Here is a 24,980-nt window from a genome sequence, read left to right as displayed (position 1 = left end):
ACATATTGCATGGAACACTGGGTGTGGTGCAAAAACAATGAATACTGTTATGCTGAAAATTAAAAAAAAATTAAAAAAATATTTAAGATACTTATACTTTTAAATGGGTAGATTAAAGGGGCCTAATTGGCTCCTTTCATATAAAGTGATAAAATATTGATATCAGTATACGAGGATAAGTTACATATATAATTTCTAATATGTAGAGCAACTACTAAGATCAGTAGACAAAGGGATATGCTCAAAATATTATAAATACCTCAAAAGGAAATTTTGGTTGCCAGAAGGAATGTGGGCAGCGAAATAGGTGAAATGAATAAAGGAATTTAGGAGTACACTTAGATAAGCACTGAGTAAATCTATGGAATTGTTGAATCATTACATTGTACACCTGAAACTAATATAACACTGTATGCTAATTAAACTTGAATAAGAGAAAGAAAAAAACAAAGAGTAAATAAATAAAAGAGAAAATAAAAGGATGGAATTCAAAATGTTCCTGTAACTCATAGGAAAGTAAGGAACAAAAAAGAAAGGAAGAGTAAAGAGAGGAAACAAATACAAAGCAAGTAATAAAATGGCAAACCTAAGTCCTAACATATCAACAATTATTTAAACTGTAAATGCAGCAAATAAAAGACAAAAAATGTCAAAAGGCATAAAAACAACATGGCTCAACTATATGTGTCTACAGAAAATTCACTTTAAGTAGAATGACATTGTTAATAAGTTGAAAACAAAATGATTTTAAATATATATCATAAAAATAAAAATTAAAATAGAACTTGCTATATTAAAATACATATTGGTTATCTTAGAGCAAAGAAAATTGCTAGAGACAAAGAGAGACATTAAATTATAATAAAAGGATCAATCCACCAAGATGATATAGCAGTTGTAAACATGAATGCACCGAACAATGGAGTCTTAGAATACAAATACATGAAACAAAAACTGATAAAACTGGAAAGAGTCAAATTTATAATTATAGTTGACAACTATGACAAAGCATTCTCAGCAGCTGATGTGACTGTTCGACAAAACAAATCAGAAAACATGTAGAAGATATGAACAACAAAATGAACCAACATGTTCACACTGACATACATGGAACATGTCATCCAACAGCAAAATACACTTTTTTTTTTCCAAATGCCCATGGAACATTCACCAAGATAATAAACAAACAAATTTAAATTTAAAATCATTCACCAGTGTAATAAACAAACTAATTTAAAATCATTAAAATAATACAAAATGTGTTCTCTATGGAATCAAATTTTAAATCAATAAGAGAAACAAAGAGGAACATAACCAAACATTTGGAAATTAAATAACACACTCCTAAAATAGTCCATGGGTCAAATAAGACTGAAAGGGGATAAAAATACATTGATGTGAATGAAAACGAAAATAAGGTATATAAAAATATTTGAGACCTATCTAAAGGAGTGCAGAGAGGTAAATTTATAAGACCAAATGATTACCAGAAATGAAGAAAGGCAGGGACATGTGGGTGGCTCTGTTGGTTAAGCATCTGTCTTCGGCTTAGGTCACAGTCCCGGGTTCCTGGCATGGAGTCCAGCCTCAGATCTCTTGCTCAGAAGGGAGTTTGCTTCTCTCTCTGCCTTCTCTGCCTGTCACTCCCCCTGCTTGTGCGCTCTCTCCTTCTGAGAAATAATAAATAAATCGGAAAAAAAAAGGAAAGAAAGAAATGAAGAGAGGTCTTAAATCAATAATTTAATTAAAATCTATGTACCTTTTTCTAGGAACTAGAAAAAGAAGAGCAAAAAAGCTAAAGGAAACAGAAGGAAATAAATAATAAAGATGAGAACAGAAATCAATAAAACTAAAAGCAGTAAAACAAGATAAATCAATGAAACAAAAAGCATTTTTTGTAAAGGGCAAAACAATTAATAAAATTGCATCAACACTGATAAAAAAGAAAAAGAGAAGTTACAACTTATCTATATCATCAATAAAACAAAACATCACTATATCCTTCAGGAATATTTTGAGTGTGGGTACCTGTGTGGCTCAGTTGTTTAAGCAACTTTCTTGAGCTTGAGTCATGATCCCAGGATCCCACATCTGGCCCCCAGCTCCGTGGGGAGTCTGCTTCTCCCTCTGACTTCTCCCCTCTCATGCTCTCTCTCACTGTCTCTCTCTCAAATAAATAAAATATTTAAAAAAAGAATATTTTGAGTGTATTAATAGTATCCTTAAAAGATACTAATCTTAAATAATCTAAGGATTACAAAGCATTTTTATTTTTAGTGGTTAGATTCAAAAACAGAACAAACACTGTTTCTTCTCAGACACCTATTTCTTATGTGCATTGTGATAGAACAAAAACCTACAAATGCATGAATTACAAAGTGAATTGACCAAAGTTGTACATAATAATTTGTATAAATCACTTCAGAAAAATAAAGAGAAAAAAATCATTTTATTTCCAGAACGGAAACTATATTTACATATTTTTAGACATTTTATTACTACTATTATTAAAGTAAATTTTAATTTTATTAATATTAAACATTTTTATATAAATTCAATTTTTTTTGTTTTTGTCAATACTTATGCATTTATTATTTTTTAAGATTATTTATTTATTTGAGAAACAGAGAGAATAGGGGGACAGAGGGAGAGAGAATCTCAAGTAGACTCCATGCTAAACACAGAGCCCAATGCAGGGCTTGATCCCATGACCCTGAGATCATGACCTGAACCAAAATCAAGAGTCAGACAGCTGACTGAGCTACCCAGATGCCCACGTATGTATGCATTTAAACATAAGTAAAGTCTGTGCACATTTTTTGTAGTTTGTTCTTTTCTATTGAACATTATTTTACACACATATTTTTATGTGCTAGATACTCTCTGCTATTGTCATTTTTTAAAATTGTTTAAGAGCTTTATTAACGGGTGCTTGCCGTTTGTTGACTTTTGAAAAAATCAAGTTGTAAACTCTTATTACAAATTAAAAATGAGGTTCTTAAAAATCTCAACTTGACCAGATATGAAACAATTTAAAAACCTTTAAAGGTGTATTGAGAAAAACCAGGCTTTTTTTTTTTTTTTCTTAAAAAACACCTTTGTCATTACCAAAAAGAGAGGTCTTTAGGTAAAAATAATAAAAACCCCATGCTGCATAGATAATGCAGATAGTTCTGTTTATCTGGTCAATGGGCAAAAATCAAGCACTTAAGGTCTTCAGCTCCAATCTTTTGTTCATTTCTTATTGCTGGAATTTCATCTTCATTTCTTCGTGTTGGATGACTAAACCGGATGATGGTAGAGATGGTAAGCTGGCATTTACTCAGCCCCGCCCTGCTCAGCCTCGGGAACAGACGAATTCTCAGCTGGTGGATCGGCTGCTTTTGTCTCTTTGTCATCTTGTGGTTTAGGGTTTTCTGGGCGTCTGTGTCGGTAATTGAAGTTGTGGCGGTACTGACATTGAGGTGGCTGCTGACCCTGGGTCTCATCTCCTTGATTTTCCTCCTCGTTGCCATTCCCTCTAGGTTGTCTTTGGCTAGGAGGACCCCTGCGGAATTGTGGTCTATCACCCCGATACATCTTCTGTCTCACTGGTCTACCTTGTTCTTCTGCACCCTGGTTGTCAGCACCTTCCATCACTTCTCCCTGCCCTGGAGGGTTGGAATGCTGTGGTCGACGCCCATAGGGTCTCCTCGTGTAGTAAGGTGGGAACCGTTGCCTGCAGTAGGGCCGGCGCTGTTGGGCCTGGCCTCGGGAGCACTTTCTGATCCCTCGTTCTTTTCCCCACTCTCACTATTCTGGTAATTTTGCTGGTAATTCCATGGAGGACCCCTGGGACGTGGATAGCATCTATAATGGTGACGGTCTGCTGCGTATTTACTGACTTGCACTGGAACTCCACCAGGGCCTGTCACATTTGCTTCCTCCCCACCCTTTTCTCCTTCAACAACATCAAACTCCACAGTCTCTCCATCTCCTACACTGCGAAGGTACTTCCTGGGGTTATTCTTCTTTATGGCAGTCTGGTGTACAAATACATCTTCCTTGCTGTCATTCCTGTTGATGAAACCATATCCGTTTCTTACATTGAACGATATTACTGTTCCCCAAACCTTTGTTGCGATGACCTTCTTGGCCCTGCCGGCAGGCGCCACCAATGTGAGGCCAATAGGGCCGTCGCTCCCTGCAGCGCTACCCGCGGTGCCGGACTTTGTGTTTGCAGCCCTGAGAGCAGGGGCGGCGGGAGTGGGGCGGCGGGCGGCTGCTGGGTCTCAGCCTCGCTGCTCCTGGTTGCGGTGATGGTGACAGGGGCCGGTTGTGGCAGCTGCGGCTCCTCCCGGGGTGTGATGGTAACTAGGCCGGCAGCAGCGGTGGAGCTGCTCAGGGCTCTCTGCTATTGTCATTTTTATTTGACACAGACTATTGTATCATGATGTATATCATGATACTTCATAGTCTGCTTATCCACTCCACATGAATTATTTTATGTTGTTGCTATAATAGAACAAATTGCGCCCTAGCTAAAAACCTATACCAGAGCTTTAAACTCACATTGACTGAGTTGTACTCATCTTAAATTTATGGATCAATTACGGATTTAAGTTTAGAGTCAAATTAACTTTATTTCAGGCTTAGTTATAAGCTTGTCTTCTGGTTCCATGATTTCAGTTCCTGGATCATCTCCAGTGCCTGAATTTCCAAATTAAAAGTTTAGCTACTACTTTTTCACTATAACCTCACCAGCACTTGTCTCTTCTCTTCTTGGTGATAGCCATTCTAACAGGTATGAGGTGATCTTTCATTATAATTTTTATTTGCTTCTCCATGATGCTTAGTTGTGTTCAGGGTTCAAACTTGTAACAAAGAGTAAATAAGCCATAGGGACCTAATACACAGTGTAATAAATACAGACAAGAAAATATTACTTTAATGATTTAATGTGGTAAATATTGCTTCAGTGGCAATCATATTACCTAAACATATTAAAGTAACACACTGTATACCTTAAATTTACAAAATGTAAGATGTCAAAATTATTAAAACTGAAAAATAACAATAAGATAAAATTTACCTACTACTTAGGTCTTTGGAATAAAAAAAACCTGTCTTAGTCTTACCAGTTTTGTTAACAATTGATGTTTTCTCAATGAACTGCAGCCTGCCATAGATTTAGCAAGAACTTCTAATAGGTTCCTCTATGACTTTGTGCAGTTTGCAATTTATAACCAAATATTTGTTACAACTTACTCTATCTCCTTGAAAAGAATTGTCTGATTGTCTCTACCATCATTTATTTCTGCAACTTTTTCTTGAAGTCAAGTTCTGCATACTTGCCTGAACTTAATTCCATCACCTACTACCATTAGCAACCACAGTCTATATTGCTGTAGTATCAAACTCCTGACTCTCTTTGTTGGGTTTATTTTGCTACTGATAAGTTGAGTCATTTTTTATTCAATTAAAAAATTCATACAAAATTTCAGGCATTATTCCAAATACAGAGTATTGCAATAAACCAAGTCTACAAAAATCCTGTCCTCATAGAACTTATATTCTAGTGAGGGAAGAGAAAGTTCTGATACTCATCTTATTAAAATCACTGCCAGGTACACCTTTATAAAAAATACTCTTTATGCCTTTCTGGGTTATTTTCTTGGTATCAATTGTGGTGAAAAAAAGTGAAAAAGTAACTGGTTCACCAGATCCACTTTTTTTTTTTTTCTTTCTTAGCACATAAGGTATGTTCCCTCAGCCTCCTTCCCAGTTGGGTGTGGTCCGTGATTGAATTGTAAATAACAGAATCAAGTATAAACAAAATGTTCCATTTCTAGGTCATTTAAAACCTCCTATATGACCCCTACTCATGCTCTTTCCCCACTTGTTAGCTGGATGCAAAGCTGCATGCAAATGAGCATGGTGACATTGGAAGCTGTGTAGTGAAGACAGTGTAACATCAAGATGAATACAATCTGGGAGTGCCTGGGTGACTCAGTTGGTTAAGTGTCTGCCTTTGGCTCAGGTCATGATCCCAGGGTTGTGGAATCTAGCCCTGCATTCAGGCTCCCTTTTCAGTGAGGAGCCTGCTTCTCCCTCTGCTTGCCATTCCCCTTGCTTATGCTCTTCTTTTCTCTCTGTCAAATAAATAAATAAAATCTTAAAAAAAAAAAAAAAAGATCAATACAATCTGGGTCCAGTATGACAATTTGCAGGAACGCTGTGAAACAGTTTACTTTCATCATCGTTGAGCCATTGTACCATTTTGTTATTGCTTATTATAATTGTATAGTGGTTCCATCAAATTATAGAAATAGTTTGATGGTTCTTGGTACAGTTTAATATATTTTATCCAAAAATTTTTCTAATTTATAGTGTAACCATCAATATGGGACTGTTTTCCCACAGCCCTAGCACTATTGATTTTTATTCGTATATGTTGATTGACTTTTTTATTTTAACAAATTTATCATGGCATCTTCATTTTAATTCATATTAGCATTATTGTAAAGAGGGCTATGTATTTTCCATACTATTGTTTGTATTTTCTCATGTATAAATATTATCAAAAATCTTGTGCTTTGCATACTTACTAAATTGCATCTGAAATTGCATTCTTGTCTATAATTATATTTTTATTAAATAAGGAGATTTGAATGTGTGAAGTTTCTGCTTACTTTGCCTAAAAGAAATTCATCTTCCCCCCCAAATATGTTTCTCTTGGATTGCAAGAGAAAGAAGGAACAAAGGCACACCTTTTATTGCAACAAAATTATTCATTCTTATTATGGTGGCACAGTTACATTCTTTTATACAATCATTCATCTCAGGGATTTCAATAAATTGTGCAATAATTTATGTTTTTAATTTGTTTTTCCAGAATTTTCTCTCAGACTTCTGCTTAGATAAAAGTGTTAATCTGCTTGTTTGTTCAGTATGTGTTGGATTATATCAATTTGAATGAAATTATTTTTCTTTATATTCATTTAACCTTGGATTCTTAGGATAAACCCTAATTAGTTATTGCATGGGCCACAACTTCTGTGCCCTCAGTGCCATAGTCTTCTGGAACTTCAGTTAGTTAATGCAGTGATGCAATGGCCAATTTTTCTTGGACCTATATGATTCTGCATCTTAGGGACTCTTAAATCATTTCAGAAGGGTCTTCTTTTTACTGATGTGATACAGCCATGTTGATAACCACATAGTCTGAATTTGTGACTTTTACTGAAATTTAACTTCCTGAGTAGGCACTGGTGTTATTGCATGGTGCCATTTGGAAGCACAGGTGAATTCACTCCCTGTGGGATAAATTTTGGCCAATGGAAAGCAGGATCCCATGATCAGCTTCAGAGTCCTCCTGGGTGACTAAGTTAAACTATCAGCCAAATGACCAGCAATGTCTCTTGGGGGCTTTTCATGAAATGGAGGTTAGCACATTACTGTATCACTTTGTATGGTTTCCCCTACTTCCCTATTTCTTTCTTTCTTTCTCTTTGTTGTTGTTGTTGTTCACTCATACTATCCTGGGATTCTGCTTCCTTAATAAGACATACTACTTAATCATTGTCTCAGGTTCTATATTCTACGTAATTTGGGCTAATATAATTTGTAGGGGAAGTGTTTCCTAAAGATAGATCCCTAGCATGAGATTTCGCATTTTTCCTGTCCACCCTCTGAATGAAATAAAGACTCAATTCTGATGAGAAATGAAATGGTAACCTCTGGCATGCTGGGACTTCACATCTGCTTAAGGCTTTACCTATGATTAATTGGAATTAGCTACATATGGAGGGTGAAACTCTGGGAAATCAAACAATACAGTGGTAATCATTATGGAGTCAATAATAATTATAAGATCTGCAGAGAACGATGCCTGCTTTTTATGGCACCTTAAATTTTGCAAAATGAAAATGTTTTGCTCAGAGTAGTTTGTTACCCACTTGAGGTATCACCAGTGTAATACAACTGATAAGGTCTCCCTTTCAGAACTGAATCACTTATTACACCAGATGCTAGGAGTTGTACCTGCTGAGTGGTCCTCTGAGAATTACCCTTGTTTCAAGGTAGCTGCTTTGGTCAAAATAAATGACCCTCCTTGGGGTCAGCTTACATCTAAAGACTCTTGATGCTAGGGTGCAAAAGCCTGATCCTCCTGCCTCAATTTGGGACATTTCTGAAAGCTTAACCCTGTATCACATTTTAACATTCTGCTCAATCCTACTTTGCTTCCCCCCTAACAGTGTTTTCCCCTCCAAATTCTACAATAAGTCACCTCAGATTCTTCTTTCAGGGAAATGGAAGCAGTAACAGTAGGTGCGGGAAGGGTTCTTAGGGAGCAGACTCTAAAACGAGATTTCGGTTCTTGTTTAACCACCATTAAGATGTTGGGAAAGACTTCACCATTTACGATTGAGGGAAAACAGTCCCTTGTTAAGTACAGTAGTGGAACAATTATTAAAACGTTTAACAGTGGTACTACAAAAGATACTTTGTACTCACACTTCAAAAAAATATTTATAGAAGGGAACACACTAGTTGATGCAATATCTCAGGTATCTTAAAGATTTATGGGGATGTGGAAAGGGATGTAGGTAGAGTAAGGTGGGGTGGGATATGAAATAGGTAGACCCTATGGCTTATTCATGTATTGGAGAAAGACAGTGACAGATTGTGAATGATTACTTGACAATTGAATTTAAAATATGATAGTCAGAGGGCCTCCTTGACAATATATAAAGTTATTGAATATCCCAAGATTTAATCTTAAAGCTACCAAAGAATCAGGAATGGTGGAATTGTTAACAGCAGCAAACTACTACAAAAATATCTTAGGCTCAATTTAATGTTATTAGGCAAACTTCATCTATAATTAATTCTTATAAACCATTATTTCAGAAATAGTTTCTAGAATCATAAAAAATTCAGTCCTTGGGTCCCGACTCATTTCATTTATCAAAATATATTTAAGATACATTCGTGTTTTGGTATGACTTGATAGCTAATTCCTTTTTACATTGAATAGTATTCCATTGTATGGATGCACTGGAGGTTGCCATTCATCCACCTAATGAAGGACGTATTTATCGCCTCTGAATTTTGGAGATTATGAATAAAGCTGTATAAATCCACATACAAGATTTTTATTCTTCTAAGTTTTTTTCTTCCTAATTTTTATTTAACTTCAAGTTATTTAAGATTCAGTGCAATATTTGTTGAAGGTGTAGTATTTAGTGATTCATCACTTAGGTACAACACCCAGTGATCATAATAACAAATGTCTTTCTTAATCTCCATGATTTTTTTAACCCATCACCCCACTCACTTCCCCTCTGTTTCTTGGTTGTCCTCTCTCTTCCCCCCTTATGTTTCTTTGTTTTATTTCTTAAATTCCACGTATAAATAGAATCATATGGTGTTTTTCTTTCACTAACTGACTTATTTTGCTTAGCATACTTCCTATCTCCATCCACATCATAGCAAATGGCAAGATTTCATCCTTTTTGATGGCTGAGTAATATTCCATTGTACATGTATACTACCTGTTCTTTATCCACTCATCAGTTGATGGGCATTTGAGCTCTTTTGACAATTTGGATATTGTTGATACTGGTGCTATAAACACTGCAGTTCATGCATCACTTTGAATGAGGCACACTTGCTTGAGAAGAGAAATACTGGCAGAGTATAAGAGGCATCAGACTTGGTATAAGTGGATTAGGCAGCTACTGTTCTGTGCTGTTGTATTTACTATAGGCATTTCTGCATTTATGCTGAGAGGTAGGAAGGTAAATGGCACCAGCCAGCTCCTTTGTCCCTAGAAATGGGTCTTACTGCTTACTGCTCTCGAGAAAGTGCTCCCAGAAGAGGGAATAATCTTCCTCCATGTGTCCCTAGGGATTTTTTTGATTGCCATTTCACATTGTCTGAATCTTGATTGTTTGTCTTCCTTCCTTCCAGGAGAAGTGCAGTGCCTTCTGGGCTCTATCCTAGGCAAGCCTGCTGACTTTTAAAACTTCAGGTTTTAGGGACATGGTGTGGACAATGGCCTGCACTGGTCTTCTGGGGGCTGGTCTTACCATATTGGGACCAAGACAGGTTTTCCCAAAAATGCCAAGTGTACCAGAGCACAGGGATGTGAAACTTAGAACAAGCAGACAAGGCAGCCAGTGTCAGGGCCAAGTTGCCCTTGGTAGGAGACTCTGTCTATGCTTATAGGTGGTGGAGGGAAATGACACCTTCTAGCTCTTTTGTCTCCAGAGAGGGGTCTCTATGAAGATGGAATAATCCCCCACACACACATTGTGTGCCCCAGGAATTCCTCATATCCTGTCATCCGCCCCTGGGTTCTTTGCCTGCTTTGTCTCAGGAGTAGGGAAGCACCAGTGGGGCTCTATCCCAGCCAAGCCTGCTGACCATTAAAATTCCATTCTTCAATTTGGTTGCAAAAACTCACAAAATCAGACCCTCTGATTTTCCCATCCAATGGCTTTGGAAAAGTGTTCTTGTGCATTTCCCTATGTCTTCCTCTCTCTCTTTTACCTCTCTCTGTGACCAGGGCTCCCTCCACCTCCACAGGACTCATGATCCATTTCTCCTCCAAATAACATCTCCACACTTCCTCCTTCCTTCAATGTGGCCACTTATTTACCTCTAGTAGTGCAGATTTTTATTTTTTTTTCCTATCAATCCTCAGGTCAATCTCTTGGGTAATCAGAATTATTTGATAATTACCTAGTTGTGTTCAAAGGATGAGATGAACCTAGGGTCGTCCTACTGTGCCTCTATCTTCACATTCACATATAAGTTTTATGTAATATTGGTTTTCATTCCTCAAAGAGAAATATCAAGGCGTAGGCTTTCTGGGTAGTATGGTAGGTGTTCATACAACTTTATAAGATACTGACAAACATTTTCAAAGTAACTATACCATTTTGCATAACCAGTAGCAATATATGAGAGTTTCAATTGCTTCATATTGTTTCCAGCACTTGGTGTTTTCTTATTTTTCGTTTTTTTCCTTTTTTTTTTTTTTTAATGCTACTCTGACTGGTGTCTAGAGGTATCTGAAAATGGTTTTATTTTGCCATTTTCTGATAACTAGTCATGTTAAGTATCATTTTATTATGCTCATTTCTCATCTATATATTTCTTAGCAGAAGTAGGTCTTCTGTTATTTTGCCCTTTTAAAAATCGTGTTATTTGTTTCTTGTGTTGAGCTTTGCACATTTTTAATATATATCCTTTGTCAGAAATGTGATTCACAGTTATTTTCTCCTAGGTTGTGGCTCATAGTTTTATTATCTCAATAGTGTTTTACTTTTTTTTTTTTTTTGCATTGTGTTGTTAGTCACCATACAGTACATCATTTGTTTATGATGTAGTGCTGCATGATTTATTGTTTACCTATAACACTGAGTGCTCCATGCAATCTGTGTCCTCCTTAATACCCATCACTAGGCTCACCCATCTTCCCACAACCCTCCCTTCTAAGATGCTCTTTTTGTTTCCCAGAGTCCATAGTCTCTTATGGTTCTATTCCTACTCTGATTTCTCCCCTTCAACATCGATTCAAAACCTAAGGGATATGACAAAGGTGGTCCTAAGAGTGAAATTCATAGCCATCCAAGCCTCACTCAAAAAAAAAAAAAAAAGAAAAATCCCAAATACACAAACTATCTTTACATCTGAAAGATCTGGAGAATCAACAACAAATTAAACCTAACCCATGCACATAAAGGGAAATAATTAAGCGTGAACAGAGATCAATGAATTAAAAACCAGTAGTATATATTAACAAACCTAGAAGCTGGTTCTTTGAAAGAATTAATAAGATCAATAAACCACTGGCCAGACTTATCCAAAAGAAAAGAGACAGAACCCAAATTAATAAAATTATGAATTAAAAGGGGAAAGATCATAACTAACACTACAGGAATAGGAGTAATCATCAGAAATTATTATCAACAGTTATATGCCAATAAGTTAAGCAACCTAAAAGAAATGGATGCTACCCTGGAAACTTATAAACTTCCAAGACTGAAACAGGAAGAAATTGACAACCTGACTAGACCAATATCCAGTAATGTGATTGAAGCAGTGATCAAAAACCTCCCAAAAAACAAGAGTGCAGGACCCAATGGACTCCCTGGGGAATTCTACCAAACATTCAAAGAAGTAATACCTATTGTCCTGAAGCTGTTTCACAAAATAGAAACAGAAGGAAAATTTCCACTCTTTCTATGAGGCCAGCACTACCTTGATCTCCAAACCAGGCAAAGACCCCATCAGAAAGAAATTCAGATCAGGGCACCGGGGTGGCTCAGTGGGTTAAAACCTCTGCCTTCGGCTCAGGTCATGATCCCAGGGTCCTGGGATTGAGCCCCACATCGGGCTCTCTGCTCAGTAGGGAGCCTGCTTCCTCCTCTCTCTGCCTGCCTCTCTTCCTATTTGTGATCTCTGTCCAATAGATACATAAAATCTTAAAAAAAAAAAAGAATTTCAGACCAATATCCCTGATGAATATGGATGCCAAGATTCTCAACAAGATCCTAGCCAATAGCATCCAACAGTACATAAAAGGATTATTCAACATGACCCAGTGGGATTTATCCCTGGGATGAAAGGGTGGTTCAACATTTGGAAATCAATCAATGTGATAGAACACATAAATAAGAGAAGAGACCACAACCACATGGGCCTCTCAATTGATGCAGAAAAAAAAAAAAATTTGACAAAATATAGCATTCTTTCCTGATTAAAACTCCTCAGAGTATAGGGATACAGGCACTATTCCTTACCTTAATAAAACCCATAGCAAATATCATTCTCAATGGGGAAAAACTGAGAGCCTTCCCACTGAGATCAGGAACATGAGAGGGATGCCTACTCTCACCACTATTGTTCAACATTGTAGTAGAAGTCCTAGAAACAGCAATCAGACAACAAAAATAAATAAAAGGTATTCAAATTGGCAAAGAGGTCAAACTCTCTCTCTTTGCAGATGACGTGATATTCTATGTGGAAAACCCAAAAGTCTCCACCCCAAAATTACTAGATCTCATACAGCAATTCAGTAATGTGGCAGGATATAAAAACTAATGCACAGAAATCAGTTGCTTTCTTATACACTAACAATGAAACAACAGTGTTTTCAAAGAGCAAAATTTCATTTGCTTTTTATAAAGTCTAATTTATGATCTTTTAAAATATTCTATTTATTTATTTATTTATTTTGTCAGAGAGAGAGAGAGAGCACAGGCAGGGGAAGGAGGAGGTAGAGCAGGCAGAGCAGGCAGAGGGAGAAGCAGTCTCCCTACTGACCAAGAACCCTAGGTGGGACTCCATCCAAGTACCCTGGGATCATGACCTGAGCTAAAGACCAATGCCTAATTGACTGAGCCACTCAGGCATCCCCAGTTTATGATTTCTTATTTTATTTTATTTTGATTTTTTATCATGTCTCTTATCCACCATATAGTACATCGTTAATTTTTGATACTTCAATGATTCAACAGTTGTGTATAACACTCAGTGCTCATCACAACACATTTCCACCTTAATACCCATCATGGAGCTACCCTATCCATCATCTCCCTCCCCTCCAAAACCCTCGGTTTATTTCCTAGGGTCCATAGTCTCTAACAGCTTGTCTCCCTTTCTGATACCTCCCCTTCAGTTTTCCTTCCCTTCCCCATGGTCTTCCATACTATTCCTTATGTTCCACTTATGAGTGAAATCGTATGATTTTTAAATTATATCTTTCCTTTAGTGTGGAAGGTAGGAATTAATTGCCTAATTAACATCACATTTTTTTCTCCTATGTTTTCTACTTAAAGTTTTGTATTATGCTTTTTTTTAAAAAGATTTATTTGTCAGAGAGAGAGAGAGCACACACAAGCAGGGGGAGCAGCAGGCAGAGGAGAAGTAGGTTCCTCACTGAGCAAGGTGCCTGATGCAGAACTCCATCTCAGGACCCTGGGACGATGACCTGAGCTGAAGGCAATCACTTAACTGACTGACCCACCCAGGCATCCCTATAGTATAAGATTTTACATTTAATTCTATGATCCATTGGGGTTAATTTGTATATAATATTAGATATAATGTTATAAACTTAATATGCATAATTTCATATAAAGTATATAAATATAAAATTTGCCAGAGGAAAATACTACCATTTCAGTGGTTACATTTAAAAACTTCCTTTTATGGGGAACCAGGGTGGCTGGTTAAGTGTCTGCCTTCAGCTCAGGTCATGATCCCAGGGTCCTGGGATCAAGCCCTGGAGCCTGCTTTTCCCTATCCTTTTCTCTCTCTCTCTCTCTCTCTCTCTCAAATAAATAAATAAAATATATAAAAAATACTTTTACATGTAACACTTCTTATTGTTAAGACATCTTAACAAACTAGATATGAAAAGAAACATTCTTTAATAAAGAAAATTTATCAAAAGGCATAGTATTTCTCATACTTAATGGTGAAAATGTAGGCAATTACTGTCAACATTATTAGTATGTCTTCTCTGACAACTTCTTTTTAACATTGTATTAGATAAAAAAAAAATTGAGAGGTAATGAGTTTAAAAAGTAAGAATCAAAATTGTTATTCACTGGGGAGAGGAGTCAAGATGGCGGAGAAGTAGAAGGCTGGGACTACTTCAGGTAGCCGGAGATCAGCTAGATAGCTTATCTAAAGATTGCAAACACCTGAAAATCCATTGGCAGATCGAAGAGAAGAAGAACAGCAATTCTGGAAACAGAAAAACAACCACTTTCTGAAAGGTAGGACCGGCGGAGAAGTGAATTCAAAGCGACGGGAAGATAGACCCCGAGGGGAGGGGCCGGCTCCCAGCAAGCAGTGGAGCAATGGCGCACAAAATCAGGACTTTTAAAAGTCTGTTCCGCTGAGGGACATCGCTCCAGAGGCTAAACCGGGGCAAACCCCACGCGGGGTCAGCATGGCCTCAGGTCCCGCAGAGTCACAGAAGGATCGGGGGTGTCTGAGTGTCGCAGAGCTTGCGGGTATTGGAACGGGAAAGCCGGCTACAGAGACAGAGATGACAGTAAGATCCCAGCTGGGAGTTACCTTGAACCGGTCGCAGGCTCGGTAAGCTCGGAGCACGGCAGAAGGTCAGGCAGACAGGAGTAACTGGGCGCTGTTCTTTGAGGGTGCACTGAGGAGTGGGGCCCTGGGCTCTCGCTCCTCCGGGCAGGAGACCAGGAGGCCGCCATTTGTATTCCCGACCTCCGGAACGCTATGGAAAGCGCTCAGAGAACAAAAGCTACTGAAAGCAAACCCGAGCGGATTACACACCCCGGCCCCTGAAAAGGGCGGTGCAATTCCGCCTGGGGCAAGGACACTTGAGAATCACTACAACAGGCCCCTCCCCAAGAAGATCAACAAGAAATCCAGCCGAGACCAAGTTCACCTACCAAGGAGTGCAGTTTCAATACCAAGGAGAGCAGCAGAATTCCAGAGGAGGAGAAAGCAAAGCACGGAACTCATGGCTTTTTCCCTGTGATTTTTTTTAGTCGTGCAGTTAATTTAATTTTTTTCTTTTTCATTTTTTGGTTTTTTTCTCGCCTTCTGGTTAAATTTTTTTTTAACTTTTACCTTTTTCTTTTTTAACGTTTTTTAACTACTTTATCTAATATATATATTTTTTCTTTTTTATATTTTTCTTATTTGTTTTCTTTTTTAAAAATTCTTTTCTTTTCTTTTTTTCTTTTTTTTTTTCTTTCTTCCTTTTTGAACCTCTTTTTATCCGCTTTCTCCCCCCTCACGATTTGGGATCTCTTCTAATTTGCTTAAAGCATATTTTCTTGGGGTTGTTGCCACCCTTTTAGTATGTTACTTGCTCCTTCATATACTCTTATCTGGACAAAATGACAAGACTGAAAATTTTAACACTAAAAAAAAGAACAAGACGCAGTACCGAAGGCTAGGGACCTAATCAATACAGATGTTGGTAATATGGCAGATCTAGAGTTCAGAATGACAATTCTCAAGGTTCTAGCCGGGCTTGAAAAAGGCATGGAAGATATGAGAGAAAACCTCTAGAGAGATATAAAAGCCCTTTCTGGAGAAATAAAAGAACTAAAATCTAACCAAGTTGAAATCAAAAAAGCTATTAATGAGGTGCAATCAAAAATGGAGGCTCTCACTGCTAGGATAAATGAGGCAAAAGAAAGAATTAGTGATATAGAAGACCAAATGACAGAGAATAAAGAAGCTGAGCAAAAGAGGGACAAACATCTACTGGACCACGAGGGGAGAATTTGAGAGATAAGTGAAACCATAAGACGAAACAACATTAGAATAATTGGGATTCCAGAAGAAGAAGAAAGAGAGAGGGGAGCAGAAGGTATACTGGAGAGAATTATTGGGGAGAATTTCCCCAATATGGCAAAGGGAACGAGCATCAAAATTCAGAGGTTCAGAGAATGCGCCTCAAAATCAATAAGAATAGGCCCATACCCCATCACCTAATAGTAAAATTTACAAGTCTCAGTGACAAAGAGAAAATCCTGAAAGCAGCCCGGGAAAATAAGTCTATAACATACAATGGTAAAAATATTAGATTGGCAGCTGACTTATCCACAGAGACCTGGCAGGCCAGAAAGAGCTGGCATGATATTTTCAGAGCACTAAACGAGAAAAACATGCAGCCCAGAATACTATATCCAGCTAGGCTATCATTGAAAATAGAAGGAGAGATTAAAAGCTTCGAAGAAAAACAAAAACTGAAAGAATTTGCAAACACCAAACCAGCTCCACAAGAAATATTGAAAGGGGTCCTCTAAGCAAAGAGAGAGCCTACAAGTGGTAGATCAGAAAGGAACAGAGACCATATACAGTAACAGTCACCTTACAGGCAATACAATGGCACTAAATTCATATCTCTCAATAGTTACCCTGAATGTTAATGGGCTAAATGCCCCTGTCAAAAGACACAGGCTATCAGATGGATAAAAAAGCAAAACCCATCTATATGTTGCCTCCAAGAAACTCATTTTAAACCCGAAGACACCTCCAGATTTAAAGTGAGGGGGTGGAAAAGAATTTACCATGCTAATGGACATCAGAAGAAAGCATGAGTGGCAATCCTTATGTCAGATCCATTAGATTTTAAGCCAAATACTATAATAAGAGATGAGGAAGGACACTATATCACACTCAAAAGGTCTGTCCAACAAGAAGATTTAACAATTTTAAATATCTATGCCCCCAACGTGGGAGCAGCCAACTATATAAACCAATTAATAACAAAATCAAAGAAACACATAAACAATAATACAATAATAGTAGGGTACTTTAACACTCCCCTCGCTGAAATGGACAGATCATCCAAGCAAAAGATCAGCAAGGAAATAAAGGCCTTAAACGACACACTGGACCAGATGGACATCACAGATATATTCAAAGCATTTCATCCCAAAGTAACAGAATACACATTCTTCTCTAGTGCACATGGAACATTCTCCAGAATAGATCACATCCTGGGTCCTAAATCAGGACTCAACCAGTATCAAAAGATTGGGATCATTCCCTGCATATTTTCAGACCACAATGCTCTAAAGCTAGAACTCAACCACAAAAGGAAGTTTGGAAAGAATATCAATACATGGAGACTAAACAGCATCCTTCTAAATAATGAATGGGTCAACCGGGAAATTAAAGAAGAATTGAAAAAAAAAATCATGGAAACAAATGATAATGAAAATACAGCGGTTCAAAATCTGTGGGACACAACAAAGGCAGTCCTGAGAAGAAAATATATAGCGGTACAAGCGTTTCTCAAGAAACAAGAAAGGTCTCAGGTACACAACCTAACCCTACACCTAAAGGAGCCCGAGAAAGAACAAGAAAGAAACCCTAAGCCCAGCAGGAGAAGAGAAATCATAAATATCAGAGAAGAAATCAATGAAATAGAAACAAACAAAAAAAATAGAACAAATCAACGAAAATAGAAGCTGATTCTTTGAAAGAAATAATAAAATTGATAAACCCCTGGCCCAACTTATCAAAAAGAAAAGAGAAAGGACCCAAATAAATAAAATCATGAATTAAAGAGGAGAGATCACAACTAACACCAAAGAAATACAAACTATTATAAGAGCATACTATGAGCAACTCTACGCCAATAAATTTGGCAATCTGGAAGAAATGGATGCATTCCTAGAAACATATAAACAACCACAACTGAACCAGGAAGAAATAGAAAGCCTGAACAGACCCAGAACCAGTAAGGAGATTGAAACAGTCATTAAAAATCTCCAAACAAACAAAAGCCCAGGGCCAGACGGCTTCCCGGGGGAATTCTACCAAACATTTAAAGAAGAACTAATTCCTATTCTCCTGAAACTGTTCCAAAAAATAGCAAAGGAAGGAAAACTTCCAAAGTCATTTTATGAGGCCAGCATCACCTTGATCCCAAAACCAGACAAGGATCCCATCAAAAAAGAGAGCTACAGACCAATATCCTTTATGAACACAGATGCGAAAATACTCAACAAAATACTAGCCAATAAGATTCAACAGTACATTAAAAGGATTATTCACCACGACCTAGTGGGATTTATTCCAGGGCTGCAAGGTTGGTTCAACATCTGCAAATCAGTCAATGTGAAACAACACATCAATAAAAGAAAGAACAAGAACCATATGATACTCTCAATAGATGCTGAAAAAGCATTTGACAAAGTACAACATCCCTTCCTGATCAAAACTCTTCAAAGTGTAGGGATAGAGGGCACATACGTCAATATCATCAAAGCCATCTATGAAAAACCCACCGCAAATATCATTCTCAATGGAGAAAAACTGAAAGATTTTCCGCTAAGGTCAGGAACACGGCAGGGATGTCCATTATCACCACTGCTATTCAACATAGTACTAGAGGTCCTAGCCTCAGCAATCAGACAACAAAAGGAAATTAAAGGCATCCAAATCGGCAAAGAAGAAGTCAAATTATCACTCTTTGCAGATGATATGATACTATATGTGGAAAACCCAAAAGACTCCACTCCAAAACTGCTAGAACTTATACAGGAATTCAGTAAAGTGTCAGGATATAAAATCAATGCACAGAAATAGTTGCATTTCTCTACACCAACAGCAAGACAGAAGAAAGAGAAATTAAGGAGTCAATCCCATTTACAATTGCACCCAACGCCATAAGATAACTAGGAATAAACCTAACCAAAGACGCACAGAATCTGTACTCAGAAAACTATAAAGTACTCATGAAAGAAATTGAGGAAGACACAAAGAAATGGAAAAATGTTCCATGCTCCTGGATTGGAAGAATAAATATTGTGAAAATGTCTATGCTACCTAAAGCAATCTACACATTTAATGCAATTTCTATCAAAGTACCATCCATCTTTTCAAAGAAATGGAACAAATAGTTCTAAAATTTATATGGAACGAGAAAAGACCTCGAATAGCCAAAGGGATATTGAAAAAGAAAGCCAACATTGGTGGCATCACAATTCCGGACTTCAAGCTCTATTATAAAGCTGTCAACCTGTCATCATCAAGACAGCATGGTACTGGCACAAAAACAGTCACATAGATCAATGGAACAGAATAGAGAGCCCAGAAATAGACCCTCAACTCTATGGTCAACTAATCTTCGACAAAGCAGGAAAGAATGTCCAATGGAAAAAAGAAAGCCTCTTCAATAAATGTTGCTGGGAAAATTGGACAGCCACATGCAAAAAAATGAAATTGGACCATTTCCTTACGCCACACACCAAAATAGACTCAAAATGGATGAAGGACCTCAATGTGCGAAAGGAATCCATCAAAATCCTTGAGGAGAACACAGGCAGCAAACTCTTCGACCTCAGCCACAGCAACATCTTCCTAGGAACAACGCCACAGGCAAGGGAAGCAAGGGCAAAAATGAACTATTGGGATTTCATCAAGATCAAAAGCTTTTGCACAGCAAAGGAAACAGTTAACAAAATCAAAAGACAACTGACAGAATGGGAGAAGATATTTGCAAACGACATATCAGATAAAGGACTAGTGTCCAGAATCTATAAAGAACTTAGCAAACTCAACACCCAAAGAACAAATAATCCAATCAAGAAATGGGCAGAGGACCTGAACAGACATTTCTGCAAAGAAGACATCCAGATGGCCAACAGACACATGAAAAAGTGCTCCATATCACTCGGCATCAGGGAAATACAAATCCAAACCACAATGAGATATCACCTCACATCAGTCAGAATGGCTAAAATCAACTAGTCAAGAAATGACAGATGCTGGTGAGGATGCGGAGAAAGGGGAACCCTCCTCCACTGTTGGTGGGAATGCAAGCTGGTGCAGCCACTCTGGAAAACAGCATCGAGGTTCTTCAAAATGTTGAAAATAGAACTGCCCTATGACCCAGCAATTGCACTACTGGGTATTTACCCTAAAGATACAAACGTAGTTATCCGAATGGGCACGTGCACCCGAATGTTTATAGCAGCAATATCCACAATAGCCAAACTATGGAAAGAACCTAGATGTCCATCAACATATGAATGGATCAAAAAGATGTGATATATATACACAATGGAATACTATGCAGCCATCAAAAGAAATGAAATCTTGCCATTTGCGACAACATGGATGGAACTAGAGCGTATCATGCTTAGCGAAATAAGTCAAGCAGAGAAAGACAACTATCATATGATCTCCCTGATATGAGGGAGTGGTGATGCAACAGGGGTGCTTAAGTGGGTAGGAGAAGAATAAATGAAAGATGATGGGATTGGAAGGGAGACAAACCAGAAGTGACTCTTAATCTCACAAAACAAACTGAGGGTTGCTGAGGGGAGGGGGTTTGGGAGGAGTGGGTGGGATTATGGACATTGGGGAGGGTATGTGCTTTGGTGAGTGCTGTGAAGTGTGTAAACCTGGTGATTCACAGACCTGTACCCCTGGGGATAAAAATATATGTTTATAAAAAATAAAAAATTAAAAAAAATTGAATAAAAATATTGTTATTCACTAACAATATGATTACATAAACATTCTAAGATAATCTACTGATGTTTTATTAGAATTAAGAATTGAATGATTGACTCCAGCAAGGAAGTTAGATAAAAGACAAGAAAATCAAATAAAATTTAAAAAGTAATATATATATATATATATATGTGTGTGTGTGTGTGTGTGTGTGTGTATGTATATATACACATCTCAATTAAATTCTTGAACTTTATCTATATTCATACAGAAAATATACCATCAAAACGATTATATCCAGGGAACCCGGGTGTCTCAGTGGTTTTAGTGTCTTATTCTTGATTTTGGCTTGTCATGATCTCAAGATTGTGGGACTGAACCCCACATGGGCCACTGTGATGGGCGTGGATTCTACTTGAGATTCTCTCTCCCTGTCCCTCCACCCCCCCACTTTCTCTCTCTCTCTTTCTTAAAAATAGAAGATCACATTCACAACAGCAACATTATAATAGCAGTAGGGGAGATAAACTCTAATTAAAACAAGTAAAAATAGGGGTCGTGCAAAAAAAAAATAGTTAAAAAAAAAAACGTGTTATCAGTTATGCCAGGATATAGTGCAGTCAGAGCCAACCTCACACAACTTCAGAGAATGTGACATTTGAGCAAAGACTTGAAAATGGTGACTTAGGTAGTCAAGGAGAAGGGCATTCCAGCAGAAGAAATAGAACAATTGCTCAAAGGTGAGAGAATGGCCAAGAGTTTAGTGCATACCTTAAGATTACTGACATACATACAATAAAACACATAATAAGATATTCACTGAAGTGAAATTGGGACCACAACTATCCATAAATAGCAGAATGGATAGCTTGTGGCATATTTATTCACACAAGGGAATATTATATAACAATGTGAATAAATGTTTTATATTTGTCAACATAGATACCCCTAATATAAAAAGTTGACTAAATTAGCAAGCTATGAAAAAGATAGTAATAAATATATAAATGTTAAAACTGCACATATCAATTACTTATAGATATAGTTATATGGTTAATGAGTTCATGCTTATGAAAAAAATATAAAAACATGGAAAAGAATAATACACCATTTTTAGTAGTTACTTCTAAAGGAGGCAATTTTGAATAAGTGAGTAGCCCAAAAGGGCCTTCCTCCATATGTAATGATTTATTTATTTTCAAATAGACTATTATCATTTATTAAATAGTGGATCCTTGGGTAATTGATATATTATTCATTTTATGTGTTTTTGATACATTCACATGATGTGATGAAAACTTGGTGTTATATGCAACTGAATTACTAACTCTAGATCTAAAACTAATGATGTACTATGTGTTGCTTAATTAAATTTAAAAAAAAAGATAATTAATTCAAAAATATTCTCTGCTAGAAGTAAGCTCTTCCTTTAGGCATTCTTGTTCCTGTTATTACATACAGAATTTTTCATATATATATCTGTTTTTACTGCACTTTAGGTCTTTAAGGAGGTAGATAGTAGTTACATCATTTACAAAGTTCCCAAAACACTTAGTATAGTGCTTTACACAGAATGAATATTTGATAAACCTGTGAGAATTATTAAAATCATATAAAATTAATGTACTTCTAATTGTCATTTGTGATTTTCCCCATGTTTGTGATTAGGATGATTGATAGGAGTACAGAATAGAAGAAAAGTATATGAGATATTGTCTATACGTTTATAAATTTTAAATTAAGTTTTAGTTAAAAGCAATACAAAACAAATAAGCAAAAAACTCAGGTGGCCAATCTTGCCTGAGTGTAGTGAAGAGGATATAGTCTGGGGTGGTTGACACCTAGATTTATGAGTATATAGAAGCATGTGTATTGGCTTATAAAGAAAGTCTCACTACTGCAGAATAGACAAGGGGAGAAATAGTCCTTCTAGTTCAGTACTTATAAAAAGGAGTAAGGCAGTAAGCTAAAATTCATAAAAATTATGCTGGGAAATGAATAATTTACTTGACGTGTTAGTAATTTTTAATGATAATGAAGGTCATCTGTCACCTGCACAAAGAAAGCATATGCCTTTCAGTGCGCCTTTGTATATTTATTTTAACAGCCTTGAATGTGGTTAGCCAGATAATAAACTTAGTTAAAAGGTTTTTCTTCATTTCAAATTACTGATTTGACAAAAATATAACTGGTAATTCAAAATGTGTAACATTTGGTCCTTGGAAAGAGATGCTTAGCTTGACTTTGTTTTCTCAACTCCTAACATTCAAAAAAACCTCAAGTGGTTCTGTATGAAGAAAATTCATCTCTCATTTATACATGACAGAATGCATCCATAATAGTTCATATAGATTTAGAATTGAATTCTTAATGCAATCAATATTTCTGTGGGAAGCTCTTTCTCAATATACCATCAAGATATTTTTCAATATACTATCACATTTTTAGTTCTCTAAGTGAAAAAAAATTATTGCAATTGTATATGCAATATATATATATATAATTGTGATATATATGTATATATATATATATATATATTCCATATTCATATACTGTAAATGTGAAAATAGGAGCATTTCAATGAAAGGTTAATATGATGACTTTAATTTGGTGTTTCAAACATTAAAATAGTGTCTTAACTAAATTTCTTTAATAGAAACATTCCAGCAATAAGAACAAAAGCAATCTAAGAGAGTTGTGTGCACTGGGCATGGTTTTAAAAAGTCAGTAAGGTTGAGATATTTAAGTCAAATATTCTGAGTTATTGATAGCTTTGTAGACAGTTTAACCTGGCACTATGCTGAAAAAACTAGTCTGTATTGGTTAGATGAAAGTCAAACAGGTTTTCTCCTGATGGAATATGAAGTTGTGACAGAGACACTGGCAACTCTATATTAATAAACTTGCTATCTCTTGGAATTCAGGATTTTAGAAAGGTATTACATGACACTTGACATCACGTCATTCTCATTTTGTTCAACTGAGATTTCCTTTTTTATCACTTATTAGTAATGATAATAATTTCTTATATTTAAATAATGTTTAACAGGTTTACAGTTACTTGATGTTTATTATTTCATTTCCTTCCCACAAAAACCTGTGACTGGTAGGAATATACACTTTATAAATGATGAAACTGAGCTTGTAGAAGTTTTATGACTTGCTTGAGGTCAATGATCTGTTTGTAGCAAAGATCAGATTGACATCCAAGTTTGGAGAGCTCTCCAGTGTTCTTTAGAATAAGGTATGGTGTTCCCTCATTATTTAAAATAAAAAGCATAAACATTACAAAAGCAAACCTTTTGCCTGAGCAATTTTCAGAAATATTTCTGAAGTATATAGTACAGTTTACAGCTTTTCCTCAAAGAAATTGAAATATTTTTTTTCTTTTTCTTTCCACTTTTTCAATACAGTAGTACTACTTATCAATTCTAATAAGGACTAGTATTATAAATGTATATTTCCTACAATACTTTTTAAAATATAGGAAAATAATGGTCACTTGAAATTGTGATGGTGATATATCTTTTTTCTTTAAGATTTTATTTGTTTATTTGAGAAAGACAGAGACAGAAATAGTGGCAGAGAACATGAGTGGGGAGGAGAGGGAGAAGCAGTCTCCCCACTGAGAAGAAATCCCTGACATGGGGCTCAATCCCAGGAACTGTGGGATCATGACTTGAGCTGAAGGTAGATGCTAACCAACTGAGCCACCCAGGCACCCCAATGATGAGTCTTTATAGGAAGACACAGGTTAGATCCCATAAATATGTAACATGAGAAGTTCTCAAAGTCTATGACAAAGACATTCATTCAGTTAATCAAAACCTGTGAATTTAACAAATATTTGTTGATTATTCTAAATAAGAATCACATTATGTCTTTGAGATAAAAATGAGCATAAGACATGACTTTTTGTAGGCTCTGGTAAGTAAAACAGAATAAAAAGGAAAGGAGAACATGTTAAGCACAATTCCTGTTTCATGGAGTTTATTTCTTACGGGGCATAGGGTGTG

The 24,980-nt window shown here is 36.6% G+C and overlaps 1 pseudogene; it reads right to left on the bottom strand.

Annotated features, from left to right (window-relative positions):
- Positions 1–2,922: 2,922 nt before the first annotated feature.
- The window catches only part of LOC131821008 (Y-box-binding protein 1-like), a 186,565-nt pseudogene continuing 164,507 nt past the window's right edge, over positions 2,923–24,980 (bottom strand).

This window comes from Mustela lutreola, chromosome X (assembly GCF_030435805.1).
Source record: "Mustela lutreola isolate mMusLut2 chromosome X, mMusLut2.pri, whole genome shotgun sequence".
NCBI lineage: Eukaryota > Metazoa > Chordata > Mammalia > Carnivora > Mustelidae > Mustela > Mustela lutreola.
Note: the sequence above shows the minus strand (reverse complement) of the source record. Positions and strands in the feature narration are given on the sequence as shown.